General features: G+C 39.8%; 1 protein-coding gene across 2 annotated transcripts in view; it reads right to left on the bottom strand.

The window, feature by feature from the left end:
• PARC6 (plastid division protein) overlaps positions 1-14,048 on the bottom strand; it is a 51,246-nt gene that overhangs the window by 23,189 nt on the left and 14,009 nt on the right. The window lies entirely within an intron of this gene.

Below are 14,048 nucleotides of genomic sequence, written 5' to 3'. Positions count from 1 at the left end.
GAGGATCAAGCAGGGACCAAAAAGGGTTGGTCGTTTTTCTATTAGGAGGTAATCATGCCACCAGTAGTTTCTGAAGTGATTGTTTCAGTGGGTTGTTAGAAACCCTTTACTTACTGACTCAAAGAAGGCCGGTTAGTGAACAGTTCATTCGTACCTTGTTTTTGGAGTGGTGATTCAATCCTATTGGGAGTAGAATTCAATCCTATTACCAGTGTTGATCAACAGATGCAAGAAGTGATTTCCGCTTTTCTTTTGGTGCTGAATGTGTGTCACAACAGTGAATCTCGTTGCTGAAACCTATGACAGTGTGTTTCAGCAACGATTGACTACTAGTAATATAGTGTGGTGAGTACTGAACAATGTGGTGTGGTATTTTTTTTTTTTTGATAAATAACAGAGACCTTTATTAAAAGATAACAATGTGGTGTGGTATTAGTGATTGAAGGCTTTATTCTCTTAAACCCATGGCAACGACAAGAGAGAGTAGTGACAATAAATCCAATGTCAAGATTCCCCCTAACTACCTGAACATACAAATGGCATCTATCAAATTAAATGGTGAGAATTATGTGTCACGGGCTAAGTTAGTGTAAGTTTTTCTTAGAACCAAAAAAAGGTAAAATATGTGAAAGATGAAAAACCCTCAGCTGAATCTCGAGGGTAGTGAGAACAAAAGGATGCATAGATTATGACATGGTTGTGGAATAGCATGGCGCCTAAAATTTGTTACAGGCCCGTGAATAGGATCTCGTCACAGGTCGGTCCACAGGGAAAACCTCCTGTTTTCCCTTGTTCCTCCCTTTTCTTGAGGAACCTATCTTGGCGCCTTAATGGTGATTTGTTCAAGAGATCACCAACTCTCCTCTACTCTGTCTTGACTGAGAATTTCGATGCCTCTATTGAATATCATTAGCTCCTTTAAATAGGAGATTACAAGAAGATAAGAATCCCACTTTTAGGAGGACTCCCTACTGATCTATACTACTGAATTTAGATAAGAACACTGAACAGATAAGACTCCCTACTAGATAAGATAGAACTGTATCTAGCTAGATAAGATGAGTGCACTGAATTAGATAAGATGAGAACACTGAGTTAATCGCCCATTACTGTTGCTGTCCATTAAACTCTGAATTAATCGCCCATTACTGTTGTTGTCCATCACTGCTGTTGTTAGCGGCTGTAAAAGCATCCACAACATTACTCCCCTCCTGGACTAAGAGCTTGTCCTCGAGCTCGAATTCAGGATGGGTGTCTTGAAACACAGTCAAAGGAATCCAAGATAGGTGGAATGATTTTACCCTCCTGAATCGGGTTCCAATGAAGAGGGTTCATCATCATCTTCCTCTTGTTCCACCAGGAGGCAGAAAAGTATCTTGCACTTGTGCCCTGCTGAGTAAAGTTCATCACAATTAAAACATTGTCCCCTCGCCCTGCGTTCCGCCATCTCAACCCTGGACAAGTGCTTACTAGGGGGTGCCACCACGCTGCTTCCCAAACTGGATGCCGATCTGGAATCGTGGCTCGACTGTGGTTTCTGTTCCCGGCTGGCTGCAGAAGATGGGGCCATGCCGAGTGGTTTTGAGGGTGCCCATGCTGTTTGAGGCCTCTCCATACTAATACTTCCGCGGTTGAGTTGCAGCTTGCGTTGAAAAGCGCAAGCCAAATTCATAGCAGTAACCAGATTGGGGGGATTTTGCATCTCCACATCCACCCTCAAAGTTTCTGCTAACCCCGCGGTGAACAAGTCGACCCGCTGGTCTAGTCGTACCGATGATGCTCTTGCAAGGAGGGTCTGAAACTGACGCTGATATTCAGCCACCGTTCCCGTCTGTTTGAGGTTGATTAGTTCGCCTAATGAGTTGCTTGTTAATGGGGGCCCAAATCTGAGAAGATAGTAGGATTTGAATTGGGTCCAACTGAGCTCGGGTTCCTCCTGCTCTAATCTATAAAACCAGAGTTGCGCCTCCTCTGTCTTGTAGAACGTGGCTAAGCTTACCTTGTCTCTGTCCTCTGTCCATTGGTTGCAGAAGAACTGTTCACATCTGTACAGCCATCCCAACGGATCTCCCGTGCTGTTATAGGAAGGGAACTCCAGCCTGTTGTATTTGGGAACGATTGCGGCTCCCTGGGCGACGACCTGCCACTCGCCAGACGATTTTGCCGTGTCTGGACGGCAGCCGTTTGTGGTTGCAGCCCCTTCTGGATTCCTCTCCTTGCTAGAAAAATAGAGCTCCATCATGCGCCTTAATTCTCGGACATCTTCCTTGATCTCACGCACCTCTGTGCTGTTTTCCACGAGCTTGTGCTCCAGTTCATGAACCCTAGTCGTCAACTGCTCAAGGTCACCCATGACGCCTTGCTCTGATACCAAATTGTTATAGGCCCGTGAATAGGATCTCGTCACGGGTCGATCCACGGGGAAAACCTCCTGTTTTCCATTGTTCCTCCCTTTTCTTGAGGAACCTATCTTGGCACCTTAATGGTGATTTGTTCAAGAGATCACCAACTCTCCTCTACTCTGTCTTGACTGAGAATTTCGATGCCTCTATTGAATGTCATTAGCTCCTTTAAATAGAAGATTACAAGAAGATAAGAATCCCACTTTTAGGAGGACTCCCTACTGATCTATACTACTGAATTTAGATAAGAACACTGAACAGATAAGACTCCCTACTAGATAAGATAGAACTGTATCTAGCTAGATAAGATGAGTACACTGAATTAGATAAGATGAGAACACTGAGTTAATCGCCCATTACTGCTGCTAGACCTATTCATGGCCCAGGTGGCCCGACGGGCCAGCCCGGCCCGACCTGACCCCCGGACGGGCTTGAACATGCTTATAGGCCCGCGGGCTTAAATTCGGGCCAAAAAGCCCGACCCGCAATAAATTCGAGGCGGGCTCGGGTTTTGTCAAAATAGCCCGGCCTAACCTAATATTAAACTTAAAATTAGTTATGCGATTATGTCCATTTGAAAAAAAAAAATTGATTTAAGAATGTAAAATTGTGTTTTAAAATATAAAAGGGAAAAATACCATCTTGTAGGCCCATTGTTCATTTAAATAGAAAAAAAAATACTATCTGAATTTTTAATTCTAATTTGAATAGGGAAAATTGTTTTTTTTTTTCAATTAGGTCGGGCTTCGGGCTCGGGCTCGGGTTCGGTTTTCGGGCTTTTTACCAGGGCCGGGCTCAGGCCCAAGTTATAGGCCCGTTGGTCGAGCCGGGCTCGGGCTCGGGTCTAGTATATTTTCATTATTGACAAGTGAAAGCCCGGCCCAAGCACGGCCCGGCCCGGCCCATGAACAGGTCTAACTTCTGTTGTCCATTAAACTCTGAATTAATCACCCATTACTGCTGTTGTCCATCACTGTTGTTGTTAGCGGCTATAAAAGCATCCACAACAAAATTAGTGTGAATTTTATGTTTGTAGATACAGCCAAGGAAATTTGGGATCATGGTAAGAAACTCTATTTTGGGTAAAATAACACTACAAGGGTGTATCAACTTTATCAAGAGTACTTTAATCTACAGCAATGACATCTATCAAATTAAATGGTGAGAATTATGTGTCACAGGCTAAGTTAGTGTAAGTTTTTCTTAGAACCAAAAAAAGGTAAAATATTTGAAAGATGAAAAACCCTCAGCTGAATCTCAAGGGTAGTGGGAACAAGAGGATTCATAGATTATGACATGGTTGTGGAATAGCATGGAGCCTAAAATTAGTGTGAATTTTATGTTCGTAGATACAGCCAAGGAAATTTGGGATCATGATAAGAAACTCTGTTTTGGGCAAAATAACACTACAAGGGTGTATCAACTTTATCAAGAGTACTTTAATCTACAACAAGGAAATCAGAGCCTTGAGGAATATTATGCTAGTGTGAGAAACTTTTGGAATGACATCGGATGTTAAAATTCAGCAGTAGTAAAGGGAACAACTTGATGTAACCAAATTATTAGTGGGTCTGAAACCTAAATACAAGTCGATTAGAGCACAAATATTAGGTGGTTCTGCTCTTCCCTCTCTTGAGGTGGTGTTTGCCTAACTTTGTAGGATTTCTATTGGGCCTTCAAAGAATCCTACTATATTTGACAAGTTTGTTTCATAATGGCAAGAGGGGAAGGTCATGGGAATAGAGGAGGTGGTCATGGAGTTCAAGGAGGCCGAGGTGATTCTATGGTTAAACATACTGGTGGGCATAGTGGAGGTCGAGATTCCGGGGGATGTTGTGGTAGAGGATGCAACAATGGTCCTAGGAAGTTCACATATTATAGGAGAAAAGATGTGAAAGGTAGTGAGTCTGTTGGATCTGATCTTAAGGGATCAATTATGTAGGCTAAATCTTCGGATTCCCAATTGAGGTAGGAACAACAAGAAGACAAGGTGAGTGTTTACGGTCCTGTTGCTGAAGAGATTTTGTTCTCACAATCCAGTGTGGACAAGGAGGGTGTTTCTAGCCATGTGCCTCTTCAGAAATTAGTGGAAAGAGAGGTCACAATTGGTAAGAGTTTGGGTTTATTTTTTGGGGGTGGTGAGGAGTTTACTAGAGGGGCCTCTAACAAGTTTGAGAGGAGAAAAAGGGATGAGAAATTGAAAAGAAAAGTTCGATCAGAAGGAGGCAAAGATCGGGATGAGGATAGTTCAGGGCAGGAAGATGCTTTCATGGATAAAGATTGAAACTTTGTCTGTTTTGTAAGTTGAGGGTCGAAGATCGTTGGATTAGGTGTCTAGCTGGTGGTCGCCTCAATGTCAAGGGGTTTCTTTCTAATTTCTTGGTTGTTTTTGTTGTTGCTTTCCAAATGAGTTTCAATTGTTGAATTTGTAGGTTGTTCATTTCAATGTTCAGAGAACCGGACCGCATCGACCGGGAAGAGGGAGAAGTTCAACCCGTGTCCAACCGAAGGTCAAACCATGATGACATAATATATGTGTGTGTGCAAAATTTATATATAATATATTATAAATTATATAGTAGATTATAATATGGGAAAATTCCCGATCAGTACTTTGTACTTTGGCTTGAGTGACAATTTGGTCCCCAAACTTTAAAATGCGACAATCCAGTACCCAAACTTTCAAAATGTGACAATTTAGTACCCGAACTTTCAAAATGTGACAATCCAGTACATGTCGTTAACCAGTCCGTTAATCAGTCGTTAAGTGACATTTGAAAAGTCAAAAATGCCCTAAGAATGCCATCTAATTCTCCTTATCAACCATCCAAACATTGACAATAAAATGAATAGTCTCAAATTCTAGAGTCTTCTCAACAGTCACCAACTTTTTTTAATAGAAGAGGCTAGGATTTGGGATTGTTCAGTTTTTTGTCAACGTTTGGATGGTTGATAAAGAGAATTAGATGGCATTCGAAGGGAATTTTTGACTTTTCAAATGTCACTTAACGGTTGATTAATGGACTGGTTAACGGCAGGTACTGGATTGCCACATTTTAAAAGTTTGGGTACTAAATTGTCACATTTTGAAAGTTTGGGTACTGGATTGTCGCATTTTAATGTTCGGGGACCAAAATTGTCACTCGAGCCAAAGTACAGGGTACTGATCAGGAATTTTCCCTTATAACATATTTAAAATATATAACTATATTCTTCTATGACATATATATTTTATTTTAGTTTCAATTTTTTATACTAAAAATTAATAATTTAAGCAAAAAGGCGTTTTTTTAGCAAAAACAGTGGGGCAAAGCACCTTTTTCACCTTGAAAACACGTAGATCGTGAAAAGTTAGACAAAATAAATAAAAAAAAATCACCCCAATTGGACATCCGAGCGCAAAGTTATGACCTTTAGAAGTTCACATTTTATGTGCAAAAAAAAATGTCAAAAAATCGGCAACGGCTGGTTTTCTAAAACCAGGACCGAGTCACCTGTTTTGACCGATTTTTTACCCACTACGATTCTAGGGGTATGACCAAACCGGTCAGGGGTCTAGTCATAGTTCAACCGGTCCAACCAGCTGGTCCAGTATGGTTTTCTAAACACTGGTTCATTTGTGTGTTTCTGTGTTTTTGGGCTTTGCTATGGTTTGTTGTTGGCCTAGTTGGGGTCCTCAGTCTATGAGTCTCTCTCAAGTGATTCCTTATCACCTTTCTTTGTATTTCTTCTTCTTTTTAATCAATTTTCTCTTTATTCTTAAAAAAAAAGTGTTAATTTCTGTTATGATTTGCATGGGCCACCCTCAACATGGGCTAGTCATGTTGTGACAAGTGGTGGTGAAATCAGTGAAAATCAACAAGCTAACCGGACACCTTCTACATCTACAAGAGCATTGGGTTAAAACCTTGAACTGTTCAAGAGTATTCCCACGGATGACTTCTTAAGCAATTGGAGAGAAGTGGCACTCTCAGAACCACATAGAGAAAATACAAGAATGGAGTGCAATTATCAAAATATATATATATATAAGAATGGAGTGAAAACCACTAGGTTTAAATAAACTAAAGCTAAACTTTGATGGTAGTTCATTTGGCAATCCAGGAAGAGCAGGAATAGGGGGAGTTTTTCCAAAATCACTGTTGTAAGGACTGAAGTTTGTTGAACAATTAGGGGCAAGAGTTGGAAATTGAAGATGGCTCCCTTCTGATCATAACATAGGCAAAGCAAATTAAGTCAACACCTTGGAAACTCATATTAACTTTCAGACAGATTCACCAACTTGCAAAGAAATTTAACTCTACTTTTAGATGGGTTAAAAGGGAAGCTAATGGGTTGGTGGATGTGTTAGCCAAGCAGGGAGCTGATAGACCATCTGTATTTTGTGTATTGTTGTAACCTAGTGCTTACAGGATATGTATACCTGCAACTCAGTTTCAAATATTTAAATTAATAAATGAATTTATTTGCTGGTCAAAAAAATATAGAAAGGATCTCAGCTGTTATCAGGTTTAAAGGTTAGTCTGAATAAGCACTAGATTTTGGGATTGTTTTTCCCTCTTAAACCATGAGGGATACCTATGTAGTTTGAATCAAGTGTCTCTGGAGGATGGAGGAAGATAGGAGATTTACCACTGGCTGCACAATGGAGGAAGAAGATCAAGGTCGAGACCAAGAAATCTGGAGGATGGAGGAAGATAGGAGATTTACCACTGGCTGCACAATGGAGGAAGAAGATCAAGGTCGAGACCAAGAAATTTGTGTTGGAGGAAGTGAGGACCAGGAAACAAGTGAACAAAAAATCTTTTACTAATGAAAAAGACACAACTTAGTAGAAGTAAGAAGAAAAGTTTGAGGGTATTTTGGTAAAGTGATAATTAACTTTAATAAAAAGGCCAAAATACACCTCCCAACAACTATAAAATGGCTAGTTTTTAAGGGTATTTTGGCCAATTGAATTAATTTCAACTCCTATAAATACCCTTTTATCCTCCCTCACTCATCACACCAATTCTCATATTCTCACTCTCATAATCTCATACACTCTTACTCTCTTAATCTCTTGCTCCTTAGTCCCTAATTCTCAACTTTATTCAAGTTTCAACAAGAAGGTAGGGGTGCACAACTTGTGTGGGCCCAGCCCGAGCCCGAACCGGCTAAGCCCAAAATTTTGCACAGGTTGAGCTTAAATTTTCGGTCCTCGGGCTGGGCCCAAGCCCAAGAAGTCGAACTTTTTATAGGTCGGGCCCGGAACTAGACCTTAGGTAGCCCAAACCCGGCCCAACTATACACATTCATACATACATATACATATTTACATATATATACAAGCATATTTGTATATGTATACATTTGTATACATATTTACCTATTTACATAAATATATGTATACATATTTGCATAAATACATACATACATAAATATGTATAATTTTAGAGTGGGTTCGTTGACCAACCCAAGCCTGAGCCTAAACCGAGTGCATCAAATTATAATGAGGGTTGGGCTCAGGTTGGGAAGATCGGGCTTGACCTTGGGCTCGGTTCGGGCTCAGGCCTTAAGCCCAGATTTTAGGGTTGGGCCTGGATTGACCATAAACCCAGCCCAACACGCCCAACTTGCACCCCTAGAAGAAGGTTTGCTCAAAGTATCTCAATTTAGCAATTTGGGAGGCTTAGAAGCTTTAGTAGTTGAAATCAAATTGGGATTCTAGTCTCTAGATCGGTGGACTGCGTAAGTTGCAATTAATTTTCATTTTTTTAGGGTTTTAATACTACAATTTTTTAAAAACAACAAATTTCCTCAAAATCCCTTTCCCAACATGTTTGGCTTCAAGGATGTCCAATCACAGTATGACAGCAATAAAAAATAAACAGATTTTTAATAGAAATAAAGAGAAAAGAAGAAGAAAGGTTTCTTGGAGAAAGGAAAAGAAACAGTATGGCTACCCACTAATTAGCTTTACTAAAAGGGATACAATGTCTAATATGCCCTTGATAGGGCGACTACCTTCAAATAACATAAACTGCACTTAAAGAAACATTGAACTGATGGGCCTTGGGCCCAATAACAGTAATTTAAAAATTAAAACATAAACTACTAAAACCTCAACACTAACCCTCAAGTTGTGAGTAGATGTCACACATTCCCAACTTGTGTAGATCATGTTCAAACTTGTTCTTTGCAACCCCCTTGATGAGTACATCAGCAAGTTGTAAGCCAAATGAAACATGTGGCAAACATACTTCCCCAAATGGCACCCTTTCTCTTATGAAATGCTTGTCTACTTCTATGTGTTTTGCCCTATAATGCTAAACTAGGTTGAGCAATGTTAATTGCTGCCCGATTATCACAATACAGCATCATAGGTTCCTTTACATCAATTCCAAGCTCTCCCAATAAGGGCCAAACCTAGAGAAGCTTTGAAACACCATGTGCCATAGCTTTATACTCTGCCTCTACACTCTACCTAGCTACAACTGGTTGTTTCTCCATGAAACCAAATTACCCCCAACAAGAGTGCAAACTCCTAATGTAGATCTCCTGTCATCCAAGCACCCTGCCCAGTCTGGATCTATATAAGCCTTCAATTTCATGTGTCCATGATAAGCAAACAATATCCCCCTTCAAATAGGCAAGTATCCTGTCAATAGCTTTCCAATGTTGAGCCCGTGGAGTATGCATGTACTGGCTCACAAACATAACAGTTGGCCCACCTAGCTCTGATACCTCCCAACATCCTTTACCAACTCACCATCTAAAGCATTAATTTTGTGGCTTTGGTCAATAGGTGTATCAACTAGTTTGACTCCAAGTTCTCCAGTCTCTTGTAGCATATCCAACACATACTTTCTATGGGAAATGAAGACCCCATGCTTGGACCTTACCACTTCAATACCCAAAAAAATACTTTAGTTCCCCAAGGTCCTTAATCTCAAATTCCTAATATAGGTTCTTCTTTAAGGCATTAGTCTCACTCAAGTTATTCCCTATAACTACAATGTTATCAACATGTACTATTAGCACTAACACCAGTGATCCCCTTCTTTTCACAAACAAGGTATGATTTGATTGAGTTTAAGTGTACTCAAAGTGAGTCAATGCTCCCCTAAAACGGTAAAACCAAGCTCGATGTGACAATTCCCATCCATATAAGTAATTTGCATACCTTTCCTTTGCCTACACCATCATAGAATCCAGTTGGAAGGTCCATGTACACCTCTTCTTGCAAATCTCCATCGAGAAAAACATTCTTCACATCAAGATGAAAAAAGGGGCCAAGAATATGTGGTTGTTAGATACAAGAGAATCTAAAATGAACTCATCTTGGCCACCGGAGCAAAAATCTCCAAGTAATCTATCCCATAGTCTGAGTATACCCCTTTACAACCAGCCTTGGCTTGAACCTTTCTCTTTTGCCATCAGCCCTATACTACATAGCATACACCCATCTACATCCAGTTGTCACCTTATCAACGAATAGATCCACAATTTTCCATGTTTGATTTTTTATCAAAGATTTTATTTCCTCCTGCATAGTCGTCCTCCACTCAGGTTTAGAAGGCCTCACTAACATTCCTAACCTTAGATACAAAATCAAGAGAAGAAAGAAAGGCACGGTAGGAAGGAGATAAGCCACTATAGGAAAGATAAGGTGATATACAATGTGTTGTGAACCTTCTCTTCCCCTTCCGAAGTGCAATAAGAAGGCCTAGGTCATTTGTAATAATGTTAGGCACAGGTGCAGCATCAACAGAAACAGAAACATCAATGGGAGAGGGGCATACATGAATCTGTGTTAGCTAAACTTGGATTCTTAGATGAGCCAATGGGATGTGGTGCAGATTCCCCTACTATGGAATAAACACCCCTGTGTTGTCGTATATTCTAATGTATAAAAATTGAGAGATAGGAAATAATGGAGCAGGTAAAGAAGTTGGGACAACTAGAGAGGTAAAGGAGCTGGAAAAAGAAGTGGTGTGGGTTGCTCACTCTCTCCCCAAAAACAATCCCCTTAAGGAGGACTACCTGAAAAGAAAGGTGTAGACTCAAAGAAAGTGACTTTCGTAGTGACATACTAACTCCCTGACATCAACTCATAACAACAATACCCCTTCTGATTTCCCACATTCCCACGGAATATACACTTCTTGGCTTTAGGATCTAGTTTTGAGCGGTGAGAACCAAGAATATGGACAAAACATACATACATAGAAACCTACAAAGGAATATGAAACGTCTCCCCTTCAAGAAAAAAAGGAGGTTATATGGTACTATATACCCAAAAACACAAGAAGGTACCCTATTAATCAACTGTCGTTAGAACTACATAACCCCACAAACGAACTATAACTGAAGAGCTAACCATAATACTTCTTGCCACTTCCACAATGTATTTGTTCTTCCTTTCTACTACACCATTTTGTTGTGGAGTATACAAACAACTACTTTGATAAATCATTCCATACTCTAATAAATAAGATGCTAGGTATTTTTCAAAGTATTCCCTAGCATTATCCAATTTGAATACCTTGATTTGGACTCCAAAATACATAAGAACCATCTGCTGAAATTGGCATACCAAACCGGGCACCTCATCACGAGATCTCATCAAGTATACCCATGAGTATCAAGAATGATCCTCCACAAATAAGAGATATAACGATATCCACCCATAGAATAAACATGGCATGGTCCCCAAACATCAATGTGAACAATAACCAAAACTGAAGAACTTCTTTTATTACTTGACTGAAAAGAATGTTTACAATGCTTCCAAGCTGATAGCCCTCATACTTTAAACTAGGAAACTTAACAAACTCAAGTAACTTTGCAAACAAAAAACATAAAGAACCAAAAGAAAGATAACCTAACCGATTATGCCAAAGCAATAATCTAACTCACCGACTCTGACACATTACTCTTGTTGAGATTATGACTTTGGTAACTAGGAAGCACATGGAGTAGGTAGATTCCATTCACCTCACAACCACTCACAATCGTCCTCTTTGACTCCAGATCCTGTAAAACACAATTACCAGAAAGATTTTCTTTTTTTTGAAAAAGGTAAAATAATTTTATTAGAAATAAAACCATATTAGAGAGAGACCCCAATAAAGAGTCCCAAAGGCCAAAAACCCAAAACTACATTACAAATGTAACAAGCTTCAAGAACTCAGCCAGGCTCCAAACACCTTGGACTAAAGACCTTTTGCAGCTGAATTCCAAGAGAGTAGTTTTTTAACAAAGGAACAGGAAATTAGATAGTCTACATCCTTTAGTTTGTTTTCAAAAACTTTTGTGTTTCTTTCCGCCCAAATGGTACTAACCACTGCTGCAAGAATAGAAGACCAAACACTTTTTGCCAACTTGGACAAGCATTGAAGTTCCCAGCACCATAACAAGTCGAAAACAGTAGCTGGCATGACCCAAGAAAGGCCCAAAGAAGAAAAGAAGTGCTCCCAAACTGCAGCAAAAATAGGGCAATGCAAAAATAAATGATTGTTGTCCTCTTCCACTTGACCACAAAGCAAACATAACATGTCATGGAGCTGAATCCCTCCTCTCCAGATTCTTTTTGGACAGACACTTATCTAATACTACAGCCCAAACCAAGGCATTTATATTAGGAGGGGAAAACAGGTTCCAAATTTTATTAGCAGAAATATGTTGTAGCCCCAACTGTTTGGCCAATCTTACTCCTTGATGTAGAGCCAAGATTTCTGCTCTTAAGGAATTTCCAACTCTTACTGGACCTGAACAAAGAGCCATTATTTTACCTTCATCATCTCTCAAAATACCTCCTATTCTAGATGGGCCTAAATTACCTATGGAGCTTCCATCAAAGTTCAGTTTTACCCTTTGTTGTCTCGGTGGGGACCAAATTTCCTGTACCACAGCTTTAGATGAAGTTGTAGCTGCCACAGCACCCCAATTTCTGTAAATGTCTTCAACTGAGAAGTTCTTAAACAGATCACAAGATTTCAACAAATGGATGATCTTAATTGTTACTAGTTCCAGGCTTCCACTACCTCTTCCTTCGATCTAAATACACCTTTAAAGATCCTATTGTTTCTTTCCTCCCATACTGACCATAACACAGCTGCTCTTGTGGCTCTTTCAAGGAATTAATTTTTTTGGAGGTACAGCACTACCTCACACTCCTTTGATGGAAAGCTCCCTGCAAGTTTAAATGTCTGACGTAGAATGTTGTAGAAAGAAGAGCAATTGAAAAAACCAGAAGGAGAAGATTTCCAAATTCTGCTATCCCTACAAGACTAATCTCTAGAAAGACTGTCCCAACTGAGTAATCAATTCGTCAACCATCCCTATTTCTAAATCCCTTAGACCTCTTCTCAAGCCCAAATCTCAAGAATTATCAACAAACATTGATGAGATCACTTTTGTTTTGTTTTCTAACAAGGAGTATATAGAAGGGAATCTATCTCTAAGGGAGTTTTGACTAACCTAAACATCTTTCCAAAATAACACTTTGTTTCCTGCACAAACATCATATTTGAAATAAAGAAGCATAAGAGCCAAAATACCATAAATAACTTTCCAAGGAGAACACCAAGAAGCCCCATGGTCGAGTCCTGCATCCCAGCCGTTATCTGCCAATCCATGAATACTAACAATCACTCTTGACCATAACCCATCCTATTCCACCAATTCTCATTTAATGATATTTGAAGGAATTGATTAGTAGTGGAAAATTGTTCATCCTTAAAGGCTAGAGTGAGTATGGGTTGGGAACCCCCTCCTGAAAGATTCTTGAAGCTGAATTTTGCTGGCAGTAATCTTGGTAATCCAGGCCCTTCAGGAGTGGGAGGGGTATTGAGGAATGAGAGTGGTAATATGGTTCTTATTTATCCGAGTCCCCTAGGAGTTGGAAAGTCTACTATGGCAAAACTTCTAGCTGCTATCCAAGGTGTACAACTAGCAGTTCAGTTAGGTGTGGAATAGTTGCTAATAGAAGGAGACTCCAAAGTGGTAGTGGGTTGGCTACAAAACCCGGACTTTATAGTATGGTGCTTTAAGAATGAAACTAAAAAATTCATATGGCTGACAAGGAGTTTGACAATGAGAATATGGGTGGAGTGTGCTTACCATATGTTGCATCTTACTTGCAGTTTGCTGATGTTCTTACAAAAGGTGTTACAAGAAACAAGATGGAGCATGATCTACGCAAGTTGGGAATGTGTGACATCTATTCCCAACTTGAGGGGGAGTGTTGAGTTTTGGGCCGATAACATCTGTTTTTATTTACAAAGCATAGTTAGAGAGTTATTGGGCCCAAGACCCATTAGTTTATGTTTAAATTAAGAGTGTTTACTTAGTTTTTAGAAGTAATCAACTTACTAAGGGCATACTTGTCTTTGTATTCAATTTTATTTATGAGTACATTCGCTAATGAAAGGAGCGGCCAGACCTAATTTTGGCTTCTCCCCATTCTCTTCAACTTCTCTCCTCTTTTCTTCTCTACACAAACCTTCTCTTTTCTTTCTTTCTTTCTCTCTTTCACAAATTTTATATCAAAACAGAATTTCTGCACTATTCTACTTTATGGATGACAGAAAATTCACCAGTGGCTATTGTACTTTCGTGGGAGGCAGCCTTGTTATTTAGAGAAGTAAGAAAGAAGTGTGG

The sequence above is a fragment of the Nelumbo lutea genome, chromosome 4 (genome assembly GCF_056320005.1).
Source record: "Nelumbo lutea isolate HS-2025 chromosome 4, American lotus-T2T, whole genome shotgun sequence".
In the NCBI taxonomy this organism is placed as follows: Eukaryota; Viridiplantae; Streptophyta; class Magnoliopsida; order Proteales; family Nelumbonaceae; genus Nelumbo; species Nelumbo lutea.
Note: the sequence above shows the minus strand (reverse complement) of the source record. Positions and strands in the feature narration are given on the sequence as shown.